Source organism: Harpia harpyja, chromosome 4, assembly GCF_026419915.1.
Source record: "Harpia harpyja isolate bHarHar1 chromosome 4, bHarHar1 primary haplotype, whole genome shotgun sequence".
Taxonomy (NCBI): domain Eukaryota; kingdom Metazoa; phylum Chordata; class Aves; order Accipitriformes; family Accipitridae; genus Harpia; species Harpia harpyja.
The window spans coordinates 84,678,316-84,698,775 of NC_068943.1; the positions used below are offsets into that span (position 1 = coordinate 84,678,316).

Sequence of the window (20,460 nt, forward strand, 5' to 3'; positions counted from 1 at the left end):
AGCCTGTCCGTCCCACGTGCAATCCCTGCTGACCCATTCCAAAAGCAGGAGGGGGGCAGAAGTGAAATAAATTTGAGTTGTCTCAGGCACAGCCCTGCCCTCCAGCACCGTCTCCGTCCCCCTTTGAAGCAAAGCCTGAGCATCTGAAGCACCAGAGTCTGCCTTGCTCATATTTTTAATATAGCTTCACACAGAGCCATCCCACACACATCTGTCCCCCTCGGCACAGGCTCACACTCACCCGCATGCCCAGCCCCTCGCCCACGCCGGCCACACAGCCACACGTTTCCATTTATAATGCACCCAGTCACGCACAAACCCTCGCATCTTCATCCCGCCACGCGCAGGCTTGGGGATGTGCCTCTTCTATTCCCCCCTCCAGACACGCTCCGTCTTCTTCCAAAATCCACCTGGAAAGCTTAAGAAAGCCTTTATGCTCCCTTCAAGCACCATTTGTATTGCCACCATCCAGCCCCTTTCCTCTTAAAAAACCACTCTCCACAGGGTCCTGCCTGCAACACCCAGATTTCCCACTCCTGAGCAGCCCCATTATGGGCAAAGAATAGCAGACCTGCACCTATATTGCTACAGCCTCTAAATAAGGTCCATATTATTCCTCTCCCAAATGTAAAGCCCGGAAAACAGGCACAGAGCAGGGGAAGGGGCTTTGCCAGATCCCTCCGATGCTGGAGCCAGCCCAGGGTCCCTGCTCTGCCCCAACTGCCTCAGCCCATGGAAATCTCCCTCTGGGAATGCAGGGAAGAGGCTGGAATGCTCCAGAAATGAGCTGGACAAGCAATACAAGATAACTAGAAGAGAGGAAATATTGCAGAACCTGGATAAATTCTCCAGTCTGCCCCACACTGGGATAAAACCGGGAGGAGTTGGCCACCCAATTTCACAGTGACTAGCGAGGGCTTAATAACAGTTAAATAATATACGTATTGGCAGATGTTTATAAGCAAAGCCACCACCAGCAAATAGATTTTATTGTCTCAGAAAGGAACCCTTTGCTGCCTCCATGTCCCTTCCCATCTGGAGCACGCGAGGAAGCCGACAGTCCCTCTCGGAGCCTGTCCGCGCCTGATTTCCACTGGGAACAGGTCTGCGAAACTCACGTGTGCTCAGCAAGCTCTGAAGACCGAGCGATCCTTGTCCCCCAGCCCTTCCGCAGCAAATCCAGGTGTGCGGAAGGGGGTGACCACCCTATCCTCCATGGAGGTGGGCAGCAGAAGCAGGTGACAACCTTCAACCACAGCAGCTTGAAGGGGAAGGGGTTGAAACTGCCGAAATTCAAATCCTGAAAGATAAGAGGTGCCTTGGTCGGGGAGTTTGGACCCTCAGCGTGTTGCTTAGGAAAGGAAAAAAACATTTCAGCCGCAACATGGAAACCCAGATCCCGAGGTCTGAGCCAGATCCTCGCCCACCCACGGTCACGCCGGGATTGAGGATCACCTGCAGCGGCACACGGGTGGGATTATACAGCTATACCTATCACCGCACATCTGGATCGCAGGTCTGAATCCACTGGGATTGACCCAGGTATAGTGACTGCTGTACATAAATATCCAGTGCTGTCACACCATTAAAGTCAGCCGGCAGCTGGAGCGAAGCCCCTGGGAGCCGGACCTGGGTCGTGGGGGGGATGCTGCATCTCGCGTGCTCTGGGATGCCGGATGGCAGAGGCCACGCAGGCACGAAGCTCCTGGGGTGACGTGCTCCATCGGCAGCTCCCTGTCGCTGCCATTATCCGCTGCTTTCCTCTGGGCATCGGGAAGAGGAAAAGTCTCCATGGCAACTGAGGACAGATGTGACCACGACTCGTAATGGTGCTCCACAGCCAGCACGTTTTTTGGGGCTGAATGAGGCGCCAATGTACCAGACACACCGCAAACCACCTGCGAGGAGACCTGCCTTCTGCCACCCATGCAAGGAGGGGTGACCTATAATTGCCCAAATTTTACAGTAGGGAACCCAGGCAAGGTTACGCAGGGGAATTGGGGCTGGACCCCCACTTCTAATCCCCAGCCCAGTCTCTCCAGCTCAGCCGGGGTGCTGGGGCTGCCCTCTCCCCCACAGGTTTGAGAAGCAGGCTGCGAGGAGGAAGGTGGGATGTGCTGTGAATTACGTTAAATTTCTGCAGGTTGTGGCCAGCTTCCTGGGCTAGCGTTAAAGAGGAGGCGCTAACTTTCATCAGCCGGTAGCCGGGTTTCTCTCCGCAAGTGCTGTGTGGGCAAAGAATTGTTGATGCATAATGTATGGACATCTGAGCAGGAGGGGGATGGAGGGAAGAGGATGAACAAGAAAAGGAGAGGGGCAGAAAAGAGGTTGAAAGAGTCAAGTGTCCTCTCTCTTCACCCTGGATTTGGCATCTTTCCCTGCTACACATGGACCCTTTGCTCCCTTAAAGCCTCGCAAAACTCACTGCCGTCCCTGGTGCTGCTCCAGAGGACCTTCGGCCACGTCGAGGGCTGTCCCCAGAGTCTGGCCACTAAATGGGGACAGAGCCCCAGCAGTGCTGCTCCTCAGGGGCTGAGCGGTTGTCAGCTGGTGACACAGCAGCCCACGGCCACAGGACAGACCTGCGCACAGGACAGACCGCTCTGCATCCTTGCAAGAGATGTCCGAGCCTCCCCCTTTCCCGCAGAGTCATCCCAGAAGCCACCCTATACAGGAGAAGAAAAGCCAGATGCTTTACAAGGTTTGATTTCTTCCTGCAGCTTTAAGAGGATTTTCTCATTAGAAGGAGCAGCTTTGCTGATTGCGGAGATGACCGATATTTCCACTAACCAGGCAAGAAATCCTGCACTGACCCCCAGCCGTGGTGGCCTGGGGGAAGGACAGGCTTGGGGCTCACCACACTCGGCTGACTCGATCCTTCCTTTCTTTTATTGCTCAGGATACCACCAGCCTTGCCACTAGCAGACCCAGCTTAGGAGGCAATAGCAGGGTCTTCCATTGAACAGAGAGAGGAAAAAAAAACCCCAAAGCCCCCTGTATCAAGCTGGCCCTGGCCTTAGGTGGATGTTGGGGATGTAGTTGCAGCCAAGAGGTCAGTGGAGCCTGGAAAACCTGCCCTGGTCACAGCACAGGACTGCCCCGTGCCTGGGACCTGCTGGCAGAGCCATGCATGACCCTTGTCCCAGCGAGGACAGCAAGGAGAAGACATTAGTATGGATGAGAGAAATTAATTTAGTTCACAGGTATCTTACTAGTCACTAGAATTTAGTGAAGGTTGTGGGAAACAGGAGCCATCAGGAAGGCTCCCTCCTGCTGCAGGGATTTCTCCAAAGCCTCAGGGCAGCTCAGGAGAAAGCCAAGGCAGTTGGTGGGAAGTTCAGCAATGGGACAAGAGAGACGAGTTATCACGGGCTGATCACAGGCAGATGCTGACAGTTAAAAGGGAAGGAGGCATGCTGGGGCAAGCAGGGAGAGGTTGTAGAAAGCTATGAGAGCAAAAAGCAGCAGCTAATTTTTTTTTTTTTTTTTTTTTTTGTGCTAGGAGGAGGAAGGGCAGCAGAGAGGAGCAAAGAGAAGAGCCACATCCACAGCAGCATCCAGCGTGGGCGTGCTTGGGGCAAAATGGTGTTCATCAAGGTCAAGGGCAGCCCTGCACTGCTGGAGACAGAAGCCGAGGAGACCCCAGCGATGGGGACTGGGAAGAGCGGAGTTTGGGCAATATTCTCTGCCAGAAAAAAAAAGGGGGGGGCTGTTAAGATTAAGACACTGTGGAAAGGGAAATGCAAGGAGAGAGCTGAGTCACGGCTAACACCTCACTCACGGGTAAATGCCACAGCCTGAACAGAGCAGCAGAGCAGCGCTGTCTGCAGCAACCAGAAAAGAAAGGAAAAAGAAAAAGCGTAGGGTAGAGGACTCAGAGGCAGGGATTAAATATTATTTACCATGGCTGTGCTTGAGCTGATGGCTAGACAGCCACCAGGAGACAGCACAGAGGCAATCCTGAGTCATTAGCAGAGATGTAGCGAGCGCTCGCAGACCCTGGCTTCTCCTCCCAGTGCCCTGAAGTAAAAGCACGCGATGGAGAAAGAATCGAATCAGAGCCAGCAATAACTCGGATTTCTCCAGGTCTTCGCTCTCCTGAAGCAGAATTTTCCCTGCCTCAGGTGAGAGGGTCCTTGGGCTGCCCGTGATATCCACGGCACCAGCCTGTTTGCAAGGAGGGGCTGCCCTGGGTGGGAGGATGCCTGTGAATCACACGCTGCACAGGGCGGCCACACTGGGAGAGCTCAGAAGGTGGAAATGCCTAAAAAGAGCGAGTTCGAAGGCTATTTCTGTAGCAGAAGGAACCAGAAATCTGGGTCAGAAGGGATAGGAGACACATCAGTGGCTTCCTAGATGAGAAAGACACATTTCTCCAAACTTGGAGGACAAAGTCCCCGATCCCAGCAGCTCAGCCGTGCCCCGCTGCCGAGCTCAGGGTCCCTGGGCATCCCCAGCTGGGGGTCAAGGACTCAGTGCCATTCCCAGCAACACCCTGGGACTGCAAAGCACATAAAGAGAAGAGTTAAGGAGGTTACAGGGATCTGCCTTTTGCATATGGGTTAACAGAGACAGGTCAATTCTGCCCAAAGCCACATGGCCAGTCAATACCGAAGCATGCCTGAAGTCCATTTTCCCCCGGTGCCATGCTGTGCTCACCCCAGGAGGGCGAGGCGATGGGCAGCAGTTTGGGATGACATGTTCCACGGCAATTGATAAGCAACAGGAACATTGCATGAGGTTTTCTTCTTGCTTCCCACTGACTCACTGATCTGGACTTGGCAATTCAAGTATTGTTGATTATCCCTCCTGCCATACAAAAAGAAGGTTTTTGGCAAAGATTTCTAGAAAACTTGGGTTCATCCCAGTACAAATGAGGAAAACTTTTGAAAAGTCAAAAATGTACAGGATGGGAAAAATCTTTTCCTGGAAAGCTAAAGCTAGCTGACTGCATGTCTCCTCTTCCCTATGAAGGCAGCAGCATCTTCCTGTGGTCATGGTACTTCCTCCATTTGATTTATACAGTAAAATACCCTTCTTCCCAGTTTCCTTGCCCTGGCCTCTCTCCTTCAGCTGGAAACTCCCTTGAATTTGTAAGAGGACAGAGAGGCAGGCAAAGCCACATGCAAGGTGAATCCGTTTCTAAGAGGAATTTGCAAGGAGTTGGTGAGCCCTGAGGAAACCAGCTCTGATAGACTTTTACCTCCCTTGTTTTCCTGAAATGCAGCAGCAGCCACCAGCAGACTGTAGCTTTAAATCAGAGACAGACTGATCCCCAGGATAGCAGCTGGAAAGGGCATATCCATAGCTCTGACAGGGATAAGAGCCTCTGCAGTCCCCAGGAATTAGCAAAGATGGGCTCACAGAGTGGAGCCTGCCTGGCTGCAGGTATTTAAGAGGCTGCAGAGATGATGTTCAGCCCCATGAGCTGGACGGGATGCAGAATAGGAGTCAAACGCATGATGCAGAGGGAGCTGCAGAGGACCAGCGAGCTCAGCTCACCCAGCACCAGGACCGATGCGACAAGACTTGGCTTGGACCACGACAAGGAGGGTGCAGCCTGTACAGAGGGAAGGGCTCATTCCTCCTTCCTGCCAGAGCTCAGCGCCTTGCACTGGGGAGCATCAGCTGCAAAGGAACAGAGCTAGAAAACTAAACAAAAACACACCCCCAAAAAAGTGTGGGAATGCCGCAGCGGGGCAGGAGTGCCAGTACTCACACACCCCTGCCTGCATCTAAGCCGCAAAGGACTTCCCGATACGATGCTCTTTGGGATGGAAACGCCAATCACATTTCCCTTCAATGTGACCTTATCGGGGTTGGGCTTGCCAGCCAGAGCTAATTAAATCCTGGATGCAGTCACTGCTTAAATGAAAGTTTGTTTCCTGCAATAGCAAAGCCAAGGATGGAGGCAGCCCATGTTCTCTTGTATCTAGCAAGAACATCTGCCACAGCAAACTCGCAGTGGTCCTAACCTGCTCCATGGCTGTGTGCACAGGGCAGCGAGAGCCCCCTTCCCTGGGTCTGCCCAGGCTTAACATCCCCGGTGTTTGCAAGAGGCAGATAACGTACATGAGGGGTCACACACAGGAACCAGCTGCAATTCCCAGGGTGGGAGGTGCTGCCTTTCTTTAGCATCAAGCCCTGCCTGGGGTTACAAGGTACATGATGCTACCAACGGGCACCAGGACCTTTGCGAGAGCTCAGAGGAGCCCCAGACCTTTGCATTGCATGTTTTGTTGCTATACTGATGCAGCACGAGGCACTGCAGAAGCAACCTGGATCCCCAAAGCAATGGCTGTCTCAAGAGATTGCAGTCCAGCTGCAACACAAAGTTACCTTGAAGACAGTAGGTTGTGTTTGCATAGCCAGCATGCATTTCAGAGCTGCAAAAGAAACTTTACTTTGACTTCCAGCTCACAGGGGCTGGCAGAAGGCAGCCAGGAAAGGCAGCTCTTACCCCTTAACCTAACCCTGCCCAGGAGGCAAAACCATCAGTCAGACACCTTCCAGTACCTGATGAACAAAGGAAAACAAGGAATAAAAAGAGGAGATGGGGCCCAGCAAAGCCCCTCGGTGTTTCTGGCACACTGGTCCCCCATGAAAGCTCATGGCTCTGCCAAGGAGCCCGCAGCGGCTGTGTGGCACAGGGGGGATCCCAGCCATGATCCCAGGCAGTGCCTGGCCCCATTTCCATGACCCATAATCAATGGGAGTAAATCACCCAGACTGTTGCAATGAGTGCTGTATTAGGAGATCTCTACCACAGGACAGGAGTATTAAAATGCCACTTGAAATCCAGGGATGCTCAGGTACAGCAATATGCTTTTTCTCTTCTGGTTTCCTCCAGCTAATCCCACCTGCTCTGCATGTGGCTACTGCTTTAAGGAGACTTCAAAAGGCATCACAGCTTTAAAATGTTGGGGAAACCTCCCTAATCTACCTTCTACATCACTAAGTCCTAAGTTCTAAGAAGGCCTCGCAAGCATTAACCCAAGAGCCAGAGTCTATCCCCTCAGCATGGCGAATAGCACGATACTTTAAAGCTAAGCAGAGAGGATGATCATACAGTTAAAGCACTGACAGAAAACCTGATAGTCAGGGATCTAGTCCCATCTGCCATATGCTTCCTCTGGGACTCTTCATCTCTATTTTTGGGCGATCCATACTTGCCTGCTGCTGAGGGAAGGTGGGTGGTGGGGAGGCTATCACAAGCTGTTGTGCTTTGCGGGACTTTTTTAGTGTTCTTATGAAAGCTGGGTACCAATTTACAGAGTAAATTGCATAGCCTCATCATCCTAAGACGTGTCCATTGAGTACAGTCTGTAAGAGCTCTGGCAACCACAGCCCAGTCTGGCTGGGAGCAGCAGAAGCTGCTGGCAACAAGGGCTGAGGAGTGTCATGGACATCCAGGGCTGGACACCAAGGGGTTCTGCAGACCAGAGCAGTGTGCGCTGCGCAGGGCAGGGAGAGGAGGAACCAGGACCTGCCAAACCCTCACAGTTGGGCAGGTTTGATCTGGCTCCATTCACAACATCAGTTTCTGACACCAGGACCTGGCAAGTTCTCCCTAAAAAGCTCAGAGTCAAGCAGGGAAAGAGCAAGAAGATGAAAGCTTAAAAAAAAAAAAAAAAATGTGCTTACATGTTCCCACCCCTAATTCAACCTGTCTAGAAACCAGCTCTCCAATAAGCCCGTTCAATACCACTTGAGTCAAGAAGATGCAGCAGATAAATCATATTCCTGGGATAGAAGAGCCTACAGCCAGAGCCCAGCCCTGCGAGTGCAGGGGGTGCACGCCAGGCACGGAGGAGGTAACATGGAAAACCTGTCTCACTGCAGGAGGTTTGCACACCCATGTTCAGGTTTTTGGGCAACCACCTCACCCACACAGGCACCACAGCCAGCACCTGGGTGGCTGATTGCTTCTCCCTCATCCATCATCCCGCAGGGCCAAAGGCTGTCATTAGCCAAGGAGAAGGGAAGGAGCTGGAGCCATCCTTGCTCTCACGCATAGGTGCCTTCTCTTTTGCAAACATTGCCAATCAGAGAAGAAAGTGGGATGAAAACAGCTCCCGAGGGAGAGCGGGCAGCTGGAGATGGCAGGAGAGGAGGGAGGAGGCAGGGGGAGGAATCCCGAGATGCCTCGCTACCGAGTTCACACTGAGTGGAATTGCTGGCAATTTTGTAACAGAAAAACAATTTGTGTGAATCTTGGGGGAATAAAAAAAAAAAAAAAAAAAAAGCCTGTCAGCAGGGTTGGAGGCAGGAGGGGAGAGGCGATGCCAGGGGCACCATGCACCAAGCGAGGGGCCCCACCACAGTGCCCAGAGGCAGGAGAGGAGGTCAGGCTGGGAGCTAAGTCTGCCCAAGCCCACCATGGTGCTCGGCAGCACCCTTCAGCTCCACAACCCATCTGCATCTCAATATCCATCAGGCCCTGCAAGGTGAGCATCCACCCAGCACACTCGGGTGGAAAGCAGCTCCACGCCACTGTCAGCGGTGCCGATAGCTGCCGCAAGCGAGTCCAGATCCAGAGGTAATCGCAGACCTCATTACAGCCAAGCAGCCTACAAAGTATTTTTTCCAGGCTCAATGGAAGGAAAAATTAAGCCCATGCACTATATAGAGCAGCTACACTGCAGAAGTTACTGCCTAAACCTTTAGCTGGCAAAGCCCAAGGATTTCCCCCCCAGAGCCAAAGAAGTCATGAACACGTGCGCAGACCCCAGGGCAAGGCTGGATCAACGCTGCTCTCCCCACCCGGCCGGGATTGCACCGAGCTGGCGTTAACGATCACACAACCAAGGTCTGCAAAGAAGTAGAGGGATGGTGTTTATTGAGTCCGGAACTCACCGGAATGACAGATTTAGGGTATTCTGCACAGAAACCAGACCTGTTTGATGGTTGCTCCTGTTGCCCTGGAGACACGACAGGCCTCAGCATTATTTATGCTTTTTCAATGACCAAGACAGCACCAGGATGATATGGCTCATTGATTTCCCTAATGAAAATCTTGGTGAACCATAATGTCGGACCACAAAATAGTGGTGGATCACATGAGCCAAAGAAGAGTCAGCATGAACTGATGTTACACTCGGATGGATCAAAACCAGGATCTTCCCCACCTGCACATGGAGCCAGGGAAATAACTGCAACCCACATGAATGAGCCAGCGTTCATCTCCACTGGTGCCAGGAATCCTGGCATCTCCTAAGCCACAGTGCTTTCCTAAGCGATTTTTCCCATTAATGGACCATACTGCAGAAGAACAAGGAGTTTCATCCCTCCACCTGATGCTTTGATAAAATGCTTCAGGTACAAAGATCCCAAATCCCAGTAAACCAAGCTCACTACCACAGGGATGCAGGAAGAATGGGTGGGGATGCCAACCCCCTTAAACATCAATAATTACTATGCCTGAAAAATACATACTTTATACATATATTTAGGAAACCTAGAAGAATAGAGGGGTGGGTGTGGAAAAACTCCAAATTTCTTCTCCCAAATTATCAGCAAACTGCCTCCTGCAAAGCTGACAGTCAGAAACAAAACAGTCATTAACACTACAAACCACTGACGGGAGGGAAGAGAGCTGTCAGGCAGGTTTGTGATTAGACATTTAACACACAAATCAGAGCTGCAGCCCAAAGAAGAGCAGACCAGGGGGTCAGCATTGGGAAGGAGGGCAGCGGGAGCTGGGTGGCTCCAGGGAAGCCACAGCCCAGCCACAGGCAGCGGAGAGATGCAATGGGACAGTAAAAGCAGACAGAAAGGAGCTCAGAAGATGGGGGAAATGGGCAACTGGGGTGGGGACTCCCCACTGGCAGTGGAGAAATCCTGGATAAAGCAGATGGGGAACAAGGGAGCTGTTTTTCTTGGGTTTTCTGACATCAGGCTGAGTGCGCAGCCAAGACACCAGTCGAAACACACGCCTGGCTGAGCAGAACCTGCTCTCTGCTTTTTTGGGAGAAGGGCAGGAGCCACAGCGGGCCAGGGCTGCGGAGCAGGGAGACAACCCAGGACCCCCCAGGTTTAGCTGCAGTGGAGGTGTTTGTCTATCCCCATGAGACGTGTCCATCCCTGGCCAGGACGGGATGTGCCAAGGGCTCGGTCCCAGGGGATGGGAGGGATGAGGGTGGCAGCAACCAGCAAACTGCTCTCCTCACTGGGTCTTGCTCTGCCAGGAGCCACTACAAAACACACCAGCGTGGCAAATCCACGCAAGGACACCACAGATCCATCAGCACAAGGGACCGACCTTTGCCAGCAACTCCTGAGCCCAGTTACAGGCAGATGCGACACATCTATTTGCAGCAGAGACCAGCCCTACCTTCAGCAGCTCTGCAGTTTCCATAGCTATTGCACGAAGGCACCACCACTTCCCCAGACCTCCCAGGTGACCCTGCAGGAAGCCAACACAGGTTACAGTGCTGGTCACAGCTTCCAGAAAAAAATAAAAAAAATAAAAAAAAAACATCCAAACTCCGCTTGCAGGCAGCCCCTCACCTGGCTTGGAGGGGATGCTGTTGCAGCTTCACCCGTTGAAGCTGCCCGAGCAAACCCCATCCTGCAGCGCTGGCACCCGTGGAAGGTGGGGAGGCAGCAGGGAGGCTGATGACACTGGGGTTTGTTTAGTCTGAACGAGAGGAGACCAAGGAAGACATGATGAAAGCCCTCAAAGACATAAAGGGCAGCAGCAGAGGACAGGAATAATCTGTTCTTTGTGTCTGCTGCGGAAAGGACAAGAAATAATGGGCTTAAACTGCAGCAAGGGAGGTTTTGACTAGATGGTAAGAAAAACTTTCTAATAATAAGGACTATTAGAGCCCTCTGACAGACAGCCCAGGGACACAGTGGGATCTCCGTCACTGGAGGCTTTTAAGAACAAGGCAGACAAATATCTGTCAGAAATTATATAGGAATAGTTGATCCTGCCTTGGGGCAGAGGATAAATTAAATTACCTTTTAAGGTCCCCTCCAGCTCTCCCCTTCTGCAATTCCTTGTTAGCTCTGTCACCAAAGGCTGTATGCCTTTAAGAAGAAAGCATCTCCCTAAGAAAACAAGCACATCTATCATCAGAAAAGTGCTGTCATTAGCAAAGCTAACAAGGCCGGTGCACAGAGCTGTGCAGAGGTGAAGACCCACCAACCCAGGCACAAAGATGCAGGATTGATTTGCTCAACGAGCAACCGGTCACCCCACAAGATGGGGCACCGACTCCCTGCAAAGCTGTCTGGGAGGAGAAACCCTCGGCCAAGGCAAGAGCCTTGGGCAGCAAAGTCCAGAGGTAAAGGAGCCCTCCTGGAGGAAAGGACTGTTAGATTAGCAAAGTATTTCAGACAGGGGGGAAAAAACACTATAAGGCAAGATTCTTTTTTTTGCTTGACCACTCTTTAGCACATTCTAGGAGTGTTTGGTTCCCACTGGCTTGAGTAATGGCATGGCTGAGCTCTGGCCCAGCATGCCAGGAGTATCGAGAGCTACGGACGAGCTCTGTCTATCCCGGGAGATGTACCCACATGTGGGAAGAGGCTGCCCGGAGACCAGCAGGACTGATTTGCAGTTTAGAGCATCAAATTGTGCAAACAGTGACAGGATTTCCCTTCTCTTTCAAAGAAGAGCTCTTTCTTCATGTCAGCTATTTAGCATAAAGCGAACAAGCGAGCCAGACCCATCTCCTACCTCCCGTAGCCTTTATTCCCCACTGAGCCGCTTGTCAGCTGTTGGCTGATCGGGTGCATAACTCTATCTGGGAGCGTTATCTCATGCAGGGCCGAGGAAAGGGCTGCCTGACCCTCCCTGGGGGGGCACACTCCCCACACCAGGACAGCATGGGATGTATATTCTTGAGGTCCAGGTTGGCTGTCTGTTTGGGCATTTTGGAGTGGTTTATGGCCAGGCTGCAGACAGCAGGGCTGCAGCCGGTCCCTCTCGCCCAGCCGGCGAGGGGGGGGGGACCGTGCTGATGGGCTCAGTGCCTTGCCAATGCCATCATACAATAAATCTGTGGCGTTCTCTGGAGATAGCTATCTAGACATAGGAGAGGCTGGGCACAGCTTCCCAAGGGACCTGCTAGCGAGTCTGGAGTCTGATGAGACACCCAGGGAGCCTGGGAGGGAAGGGAGACAGTGACTTACCTGCAGCCCAGCAGCACGTCCCTGGTAAAGCTAGGAAGAGACCACTAACTTGGGTACCTCTCTTGTCCCAGGCTGGCACACCGACCATCTCCTGGGTCTGAGACGGGAGACAAAAACCAGCATTTAGCAGTAACCTCCGTTCTGGCCATGGAGGCTCCCATGTGTCCCTGCCCTAACAAAAGTGGCTGTGTTTTTTCCAGGCACCTCCGACCTCTATAAGGAGGCACTAATGCCTCAGACCAGGTGGGATTCCAGATCCAGGGCAAAAGACAAACCTACCTGGGACCTTTATGGGTCTCGCCAGCTTCTGTCTATGCCAGAAACCTGCAGGACTGGGGATATACATATATTTACACACAGGTGTTGCTGCAGGGAACAGCATCTGCACACCAAACTGAAGCATGCAAGCACACTTGAGTGCTTCCACCAAGCAGCACGTGGACCCTGTGGCACCCACACACGCTCCCAGGTTGTGGGGCTGCTGCTGCTTCGGTCCCTCTGCCTCTGGAGGGTGATGCTGTGAATGAGAATCGGGTGCAGGCAGGGCCATGGCGAAAGGCATGTACCTGGTCACTATAGAAACCGGCTGCAGGAGGATGGAGAGGAGGGAGATGGGGTGCAGATCCCCACCACGCTGCTTCCCCAAGCAACACCATCCTGCCTTGGCCCCGAGCTGACAGCCCCCACCAGCCATGCTGGTTTTGAATCACACAGCTTACTGGAACCAGCTCTCCCTGCCCAGGGAGGGAGATAAGGCACAAGGGGTGGTGCTGGCTTTGCGGCTCCCCGGTGAGATATTCAGCCTCCCCAAGCCTTGGGGCTTCACCTCTGTAGCAAAGAAAAACAGCTTTTCCCTGCCAGGTCGCTCTGAATACAAATTTATCGATAGCTGCTTGTGATGGATATATGGCAGGGGGGTGGCAGCATTGCCCAAGATGAGCATGACATGACTTTGGGCAGTAAGCAGTGTTAAAGGAGTACACAACCCACCAGCCCCAGCCTTCTCCTCCCCAGTTTCAGCCTGGGATATAGCCAGGAGGACATGAAACATCCAGCCCAGGCTGGGGTCTGGAGCAGTTCAGTGAGCCTGGAGAGAGGGAATGCAATGAGCACAGCCCCCACTCCTCCAGAAAGCTCAGAGCATTTCACAAACCCTCATTAGCAAAGCCAGGAGCAGGGTGATGGCATTATCACTATTTTAAAGGAGGGAAGGGGGCGAGGGATGGGGCAGGTGGCATATGGTACGTGACTCCCAGCCCATTGCCCTCCTTCCCTCGGCTGCCCAGCCGTGGGTATTGCAGCCCTACATATGCGATCAAATCACCGTGACCTACAAATTAGCTTCTAGACCCATTTTATGCTAAATGGTGTAGGAATACAACAGACTCTGGCAAGACTTCAAATTAAGGCTGCCAATTAATGATCCTCTTGGGGCTAATTAAATATTACTTTCCATAGCACTTTTCCCCTCCCCTAAATACTTTGCCAACTACTTCCAGAGCCAGCACAACACAGCTGCCTGGGGCAGATGGCAGCAGCCACGGCGTGTGGGGACCCTCCCTGGTACCCAGGCAGGCACCTCTGCATCCACACACCCTTTCAAGTTCTAACACGGGCTGAAATGATTTGATTTCGGAGTGATCAGTGGGTAAATTGGCCTTGCAGAGATTTCAATCAATGGTTCTCTGAAGTCAAGAGCTTGCAATTCCTTCTACTTTGACTGAAATGCCTTTAAAGATGTGAATTATACAAGCAGAGAGATGACGGGGAGTGATGGGTGGCAGATTCTCACCTGTCTAGATCAGCAGGTGACAACAGGTCCCTGCACTACAGGCTCCTGTGACAAGGCAGCAATGCCTGCAGCTTTAACCCTGCCACGAGCCACACACCGAGCAACAGCTTTTTCCTCTCCCCAGAGTCTCTCTGACCCAGTTTTGGGGTCTCTGGAAGGCCAAGGGCACACACACCATGCAGCAAGAGGACACCTCAGGGGACTCACCCCACAGCAGCATCAGCAATTCCCCTTCACGCCAGCCTTCTGTCGGAGAGGACAAGACTTGGGAAATTAGAGAAAAAAACAAAGCTCAGTGAGAACACGGCTGTCCAAACAGCCTTCCTCCTCGCTCCCAGCAAGATGCCAAATGCTGCTGGCAACTCCCAAAACCAGGGAGTTACAGCACCAGCACTGGGAGCAGCAGGCTTGCAGGAGGGTCAATAGCCAGGAGTGCTTCAAAACATTTTGCAGATTACAAAATGGAAGCTGGCAGAGGAAAGGCTGCGTCTCCGAGGATGCTCAGCTAGCTGAAAAATGCTGAAAGTTGGGTTTGCCTGCAGACAGCCAAGGGCCATCACCAGTCTGGTCCTGGAGTTACACCTACGGGCACTCAGAGTCACCCAGCCTTGCCCAAAACACAGAAGCTCCAGTGAAGTAGCAGTATCCCCAGGTAAACATGCCCAAGACACACCTGAGTCTGCAGAAAGCCTGAAACCATTGCTCTGCATAGAGAGAGGTTTGGGGCTTTATTTTTTTTAAAGCACATTTTTAGTTCAAAAGCTGCAACAGTGCTAAAGAGCAGAGGTGCTGCAAGGAGGCAGAGCCAGGAGAAGTGGGGCATGGGGGTGCTTCCCCAAGCTCCTGTGTTTTCCAAATTCAGCTCTGGAAACCAAACAGCTCCCACAACCTCCAAGCAGGCAGAAGACAGGCATTGGCAGAGGGCAGCATGTGCAGAAAGCCTCCCTGCCCACAGCCCTGCAGGCAAATAAAGGGTATAGTCCCCTGAGCTGGCAGCCAGGGCTGCTGGCCAGTGCTAAGTCACTGAGACAAATTTCAAAAGGGTAGAAGGGGAAAAGAAGAAAAAAACAACACAGGAAAAAAAAGAAGAAAGAATGAGAGATGAGAAAACATCTCGGCTGGTACAGCCAGCCCTTGAGCCCCAGGAGAGCATCAGCTACTGGGCTTCTCCTCCCGTTTCCATAGCAACACAATTTGGTGCTCTTTAGAAGAGCTCGCTCCCCCCTCTCCCCCTAGTTAATTTTATTTCGTGTTTTGAAATAAAAGTGGTTGATATGGCTTTTGTCTCAGGAGCCTCATGGGTGGGGGGAGAAAAGGGAGAATATCAGCAGATCTGGAGGGGCTGCAGAGGGGAAAGGGGGACCTGGACACCCCCCCCCGAATCAGCCGTCCTGGAAAAGCAGCTTTGCTGGGTCCATCAAGTGCTCCTGGGCTAAGGCCCATTGGGGTGCTGCCTGTGAATCGCAGGGTGGTCTCCTCCCTTAGAGGTGACAGGCTGGAGATGGGTGCCAGCCCCATCACCCACCCCCTGACCTTGGGAAACACCCCAGGACCTCGACTCCCCTCATGGGAGCTGGATGCCACCCCCCTCCTTTTGCCCATCCCATCCCTCCACGCAGGGCAGACCCACCTCTGGCCGCGCGGATACAGTGCTCACCCCCAGCACCCACCCCACCCAAATATGAGCGCCCACCCCCAAGGACCCAGCACAACACACCAAGTCCAGCCACGATATATTGTGTGCAATAAAGAACACAGTGGCTGCCACCCTGAGCCCTCCTGCTCCAAAAATCCTCCCTTTCCCAGATAGACCACCAGGATGGGAGCAGGGAAGGAGCTGAGAGACACAGAGCCAGCACAGCCGGGTGGGTGGTAACAGCACAGACCATCCCCTTCACCTTTACAAGGTATTTCCTACACCAGAAACATGCATCAGAGCTGCCTTTCCCCAACACTCGCCCACAGGACCGGGACCTGCCGAAATCCACGCACGCGGAGCCACGACTGCTCGGACTCGGAGCAGGGATGCACACTCAGCCTGAAGCTGCTGCTCAGCTCCTCACGAGCATTCGGGCTAATGAACGCGAATGCATCTGTTAGTTGCTAACAGTAGGGCTGTTTGGGAATGTTTTGATTCAATATTTTTCATAGAAAATTCCAACTGGTTGAGATTGAACTCGTTTGCCTGAAATAATTGGTGTGGAGAAGTTTTCCAGTTAAAGGAAAAGGACTGAGGAGAAACGTGTTGGAATTTTACTTCTTTTAAACTATAATACATTCTATTTCCCAATTTAATTTATAGGGAAGGAATGTTAAGAGAGATCAAGTCAATGTTTTGAAGTGGTAGGAAGAAAAATATTTCAGTAATCAGATAGCTCTGTGGATTTTTCCACTGGCTTTAAAAAAAAAAAACCACAAAACACTAGACACCTTTTTTATCCCAACCAAGAATAGGAAAACACTTTGAAATCTCAGTCCTCGTAGCAAAAAAAGCTGCCCACCTCCAGAAAGCACCTTGGTAGTGACCAGCCAGGGCAGGTCCCAGCCTGGATGAGGGTCTCAGCACTCCTCCACCTCCAAACCCCACCACAACCACCACAAGGCACTGGGTGCTGCAGGTGTCCGAGTGGCTTTATGGGACCCATCAGGTCCCTCAGAGCTTTGCTTGAAGGAAGCCTCAGGCTGGACACGGGGAGAAGCTCCTGTTTCATCCCAACCTCCAGGCCCACCTCAGCCACGGAGCAGGGTCCGGCAGCAGGAGGGCAGGCAGCAGCTCCGGGATGGGGAAGGGGGCAGGAGAAAAACCTTGCCTCTACAACAGCCCTGACCTCCTGCTCTGCCACCACAGCCCTTACTGCCAGGTGACACAGCCACCATCTCCCTTGGGAGAAAAAAAAAAAAAGCCCCTGGTACCCCTGACCCCATACATTACCCTATACAGAGAGAAGGCAGGATGCTGCCCAGCCCACCCCGCCCTCCAGCACCGCAACACCAAGACCCCTCAGCTAAAGCACAACGGAGAAAGTGAGCAAAACCCACCCATTTCTGGGTACCAGCCCCCCTACCTGGGCGAGCAGACCCCCGGAGCAGCAGCAGGAGAACAGGCAGCACAGTCCTGCCTGCACTTACCGGGCAGATATTGCCACCGTGTGGGCAGGGCTCGCAAGCACCAGCTGCAGCAAGTCAGGGAAAATCCTGAAAGCTCTTAATTAGGTTCCTCCTGTGCTAAAAAAAAAAAAAAATTGCCTCCCCCCGGGATGAGCCCCAGCCCGGGAGGTTATTGCTGTGCAGCCCCTCCTGAGAGCAGTGCTGGTGTTGCGGGGCGAGGCAGGAGCTGATGCAGCGAGAGCATCGTCACCCCACGTTTTGCATACCCCATGGGCTTGTGGCTCTTCCTAAAGCAGCTGTGGACGGTGACGGAGGAAATAAGCCCATTATCAGCTGGTTTAATTGCACTGAGCGGGGTCCTCAGCTCCCCTGGGAAACAGTTTATGGGTGGGGAGGGCAGTGGCCAGGTTGAAAACTCCTGAGAGCAAAGGGGGAAAAGGGTGAAGTGGAAAATAAAGATGTGCTCACGGTCACACAGAAGGCCTGGAGGGACAGCTCTGCCTGCTGCCCACCCCCTCCAAGAGACCCCAGAGTGACCGCTCTCACCTCTGCTTGCTGGAGCTGGTGTTTCGCCTGCACCCGCGGGGACCCCACGACTGCCTGTGCACATGCTTGGGAAAGGGATGAGCCAGAACAGGGAATGCTTTTGCATGCAATAAAAGACCAGCTGGCCTGCTGAAAACACCCTGCGGGTCTGGGTGCTTGTAGCATGCTGGTAAGTAGCACCCAGGGAACAGGATGGGTGTCTTTGGGCCAGAAACCTGGCAAAGCGAGGAGCAAAAGTCAGCCTGGGCATTGGGGAGCTCCCACTCAGACTCCTTCATCTCTCAGATTGCTGCATGGGGACGCATCCAGAAAGGAGAGGTGCTGGAGGACCCCTCTTCCCTCTCCCAGGGAAATGTTGCTAGCCAAGAAACATGGAAAACTGCGAGGCAGTCGGATGGTCGTTGTACGGCGAGGGCTGCCACGGAGAACGACAGCCATGGTCCCTCCTGGCTTTAAAGCCTATGGGAAAGTATAAATAGCAGTCAGAAAGCTGCTGCTACATGAGCAGATGGATTAAGCAGAGTTACGGGAAAGATATATATATATCTCTGTACATATAAATGTGTGCGTACGTGTGTGTGTGCTCAGATATACAGTCCCTGCTAAAGCCCCCAGATCACACATGGGACCGGGAAGGGACTTCGTGCTCCAACTTCATTTCTCTGCCTTTATGGTTGCCAGAAAACACTCAGGGGATATGACTGCCGGACTGAGGCTTTGGGAGATTGGGAAATAGTAATAATAGCTTATTTATTTGTTTTTATAGATTTTTCATTTAATAGCTTGTTTGTTTTATTTTTAAACACAACCGTGCTGAAATGGGATTGGGGTGGGAGCAGGGCACTGGCCATCTCCTGAGGAGAAGCAAATGCAGAGGAGGAAAAGACACGGAGCAAGATGGAAAGGGGAAGGGGAGCGTGGGGAATGAAAGGGGGAGCTGGGGGCCTCCGGGATAAGGTACGGAAGCAGTTTGGGGCTCCCTCCATCAGGGCAGAGATTGCAGCTGAAGCAAAGGGTCAGGAAAGTCATCCCTGCCAGTGACTGGGGGAACTCGATATGTCCAAAAACCACCAAGAGGGTGCTAAAAAACCAACCCCAAGGTGATGTTGGGGTATCTGTGTCTTCAGACCCAGCTGCACAGCCCTGGAGAAGAGCTGCACCACACTCAAAAAAACAAATCTTGTGCATCGAAATGTTTTACAAGCACCATTTTTATACTGGTTTAATTATTTCAACAATAAATTTTCCACCATAACAGCCAAAATGATGCAAACACCAATGTGGACATGCATAGGCAGAAATCAAAGCGCTGCGGTTTGTTCCACTTCCCAGCAGCCGAAGGTCTCTCGGTCAGAGAAACCTCGTGGTAGCCTCCCGGTCCCAGGGGGTTTCTCCCCCCCATGCTGTAGCTCCCGCTCGGACACAGGGCTGTGGCAAAGGGACACTCGGAGCACGAGCGGCCCCGCAGGCTGTGACCGCGGCAGGTGCTGGGATTTGCGCCCTGATCTCGCATGCCGCTGTGCTGGGCTGAGCCTCTGGCCGCGTGTCCCCATCGACGGCTGCATGGGAGCCAGACCCAGCACCCCTCGCATGAGCGTCTCCAGCCCCTCCATCATCCTGAGCAGCGGCTTTGCCTTGAACGAACCCGGCTGCTTTGCTCCAACACGGCCCCTTTCGCCGGCAGAGCAGCCAAGCCTGGCAGCAAGGCAGGGAAGAGGAGCGAAGCAATTCTCCAACCACATCCAGCACCTCGTGGGTGACTGGGTTTGCAACCAAAAGCAGTAAAAGGGTGCTACAAGGCAGGGGTCTGCTGTGAGCTTCCCCCCCGGCTCACAGCCCAGGCTGGCAAAGCGCTGCGGGACTGCTGCAAATCAGCAAGGGGGACTGGTACAAAACACGGGTGCATAAATGCAAAACAGCCCATGTGGGTCCAGGAGAAGTCCAGCCTCACAAGCACAACCCCACGCTAATGCTTTCGCAATAAATTCGACAGCAGCTTCTTTCTAGCAGGCTTTTGGTAGGCATTTGACCCAACTCCAGTCAATCTAACATCGTTACACTGCAGTTAATGTCAGTTTGAAAGTGCTTTTATAGCTGAAACGCTGCTGTACTTAATGTAAACACCGAGGTTATGAGGATTCTTGCATTGACACGGGGAGGTTGTACTGATTAGCTTAAATCACTGTCATGTGGTATTAGTTAAAAGGATGTAAAAAGCAGCGTCTGAGGCCTTGTCTGCGCTGCAGAGCGGGGCTCATCGGGGAGGAAGGAAGCGACAGGGCTCCTGCCACCACTATACCCTCAGAGACCCGGGGGTAGGTGCACGTACAGCGATAGATAAATTGGGGATTTTTTGCAGGGAGACAGGGATGGGTTTGCTATGACAGTGAGAAAAAGCACGCCGAGAGCAGCGCTGCCAACACACCCGTGCTGGGACCCCAGCACTCCTGTACGGGGACCCCAGCACTCCTGTACGGGGACCCCAGAAGCTCCGGCACAGCAAAGACCCCCAGGGCTGGGAAGGTCCCGCGGGTGATGCCGGCAAGTCCTGCAGCCCATCCCGGCGGGATCCTCGTCCTGCGGTGCACGGGTCTCCCCAGTCACCCCGCAGCACAGGGCAGGGACACGGCTTCTGTCCAGGCATGCCCAAGGTCACCGAGAAAAACCATCGCAAAGCAGAAGTACGGTGCCCCGGGACTGCGGCCACCTCCCTGAGCGACCAGTGGCCCATCCCTCCATCAAGGGAGCGTTTTACATTGAAGAAAAAATCCTCCAGCACGAGCAGGGTCTTTGGGCCCCTCAGCTGGGCTTTGGCAGGTGACGGACAATAGGAAATGGGGCTTTGGGGAAGTTTTCTGGTTGATCTGGATGGA

At 53.0% G+C, this 20,460-nt stretch overlaps 1 long non-coding RNA gene across 1 annotated transcript; it reads right to left on the reverse strand.

Annotated features, from left to right (window-relative positions):
• Positions 1–163: 163 nt before the first annotated feature.
• Positions 164–11,057, reverse strand: LOC128140375 (uncharacterized). Its single transcript, XR_008234707.1, has 3 exons — positions 10,966–11,057; positions 1,119–1,300; positions 164–418 (listed from the first exon to the last, which is right to left on the reverse strand). It is a non-coding gene; the product is annotated as an uncharacterized LOC128140375 (long non-coding RNA).
• Positions 11,058–20,460: the final 9,403 nt, after the last annotated feature.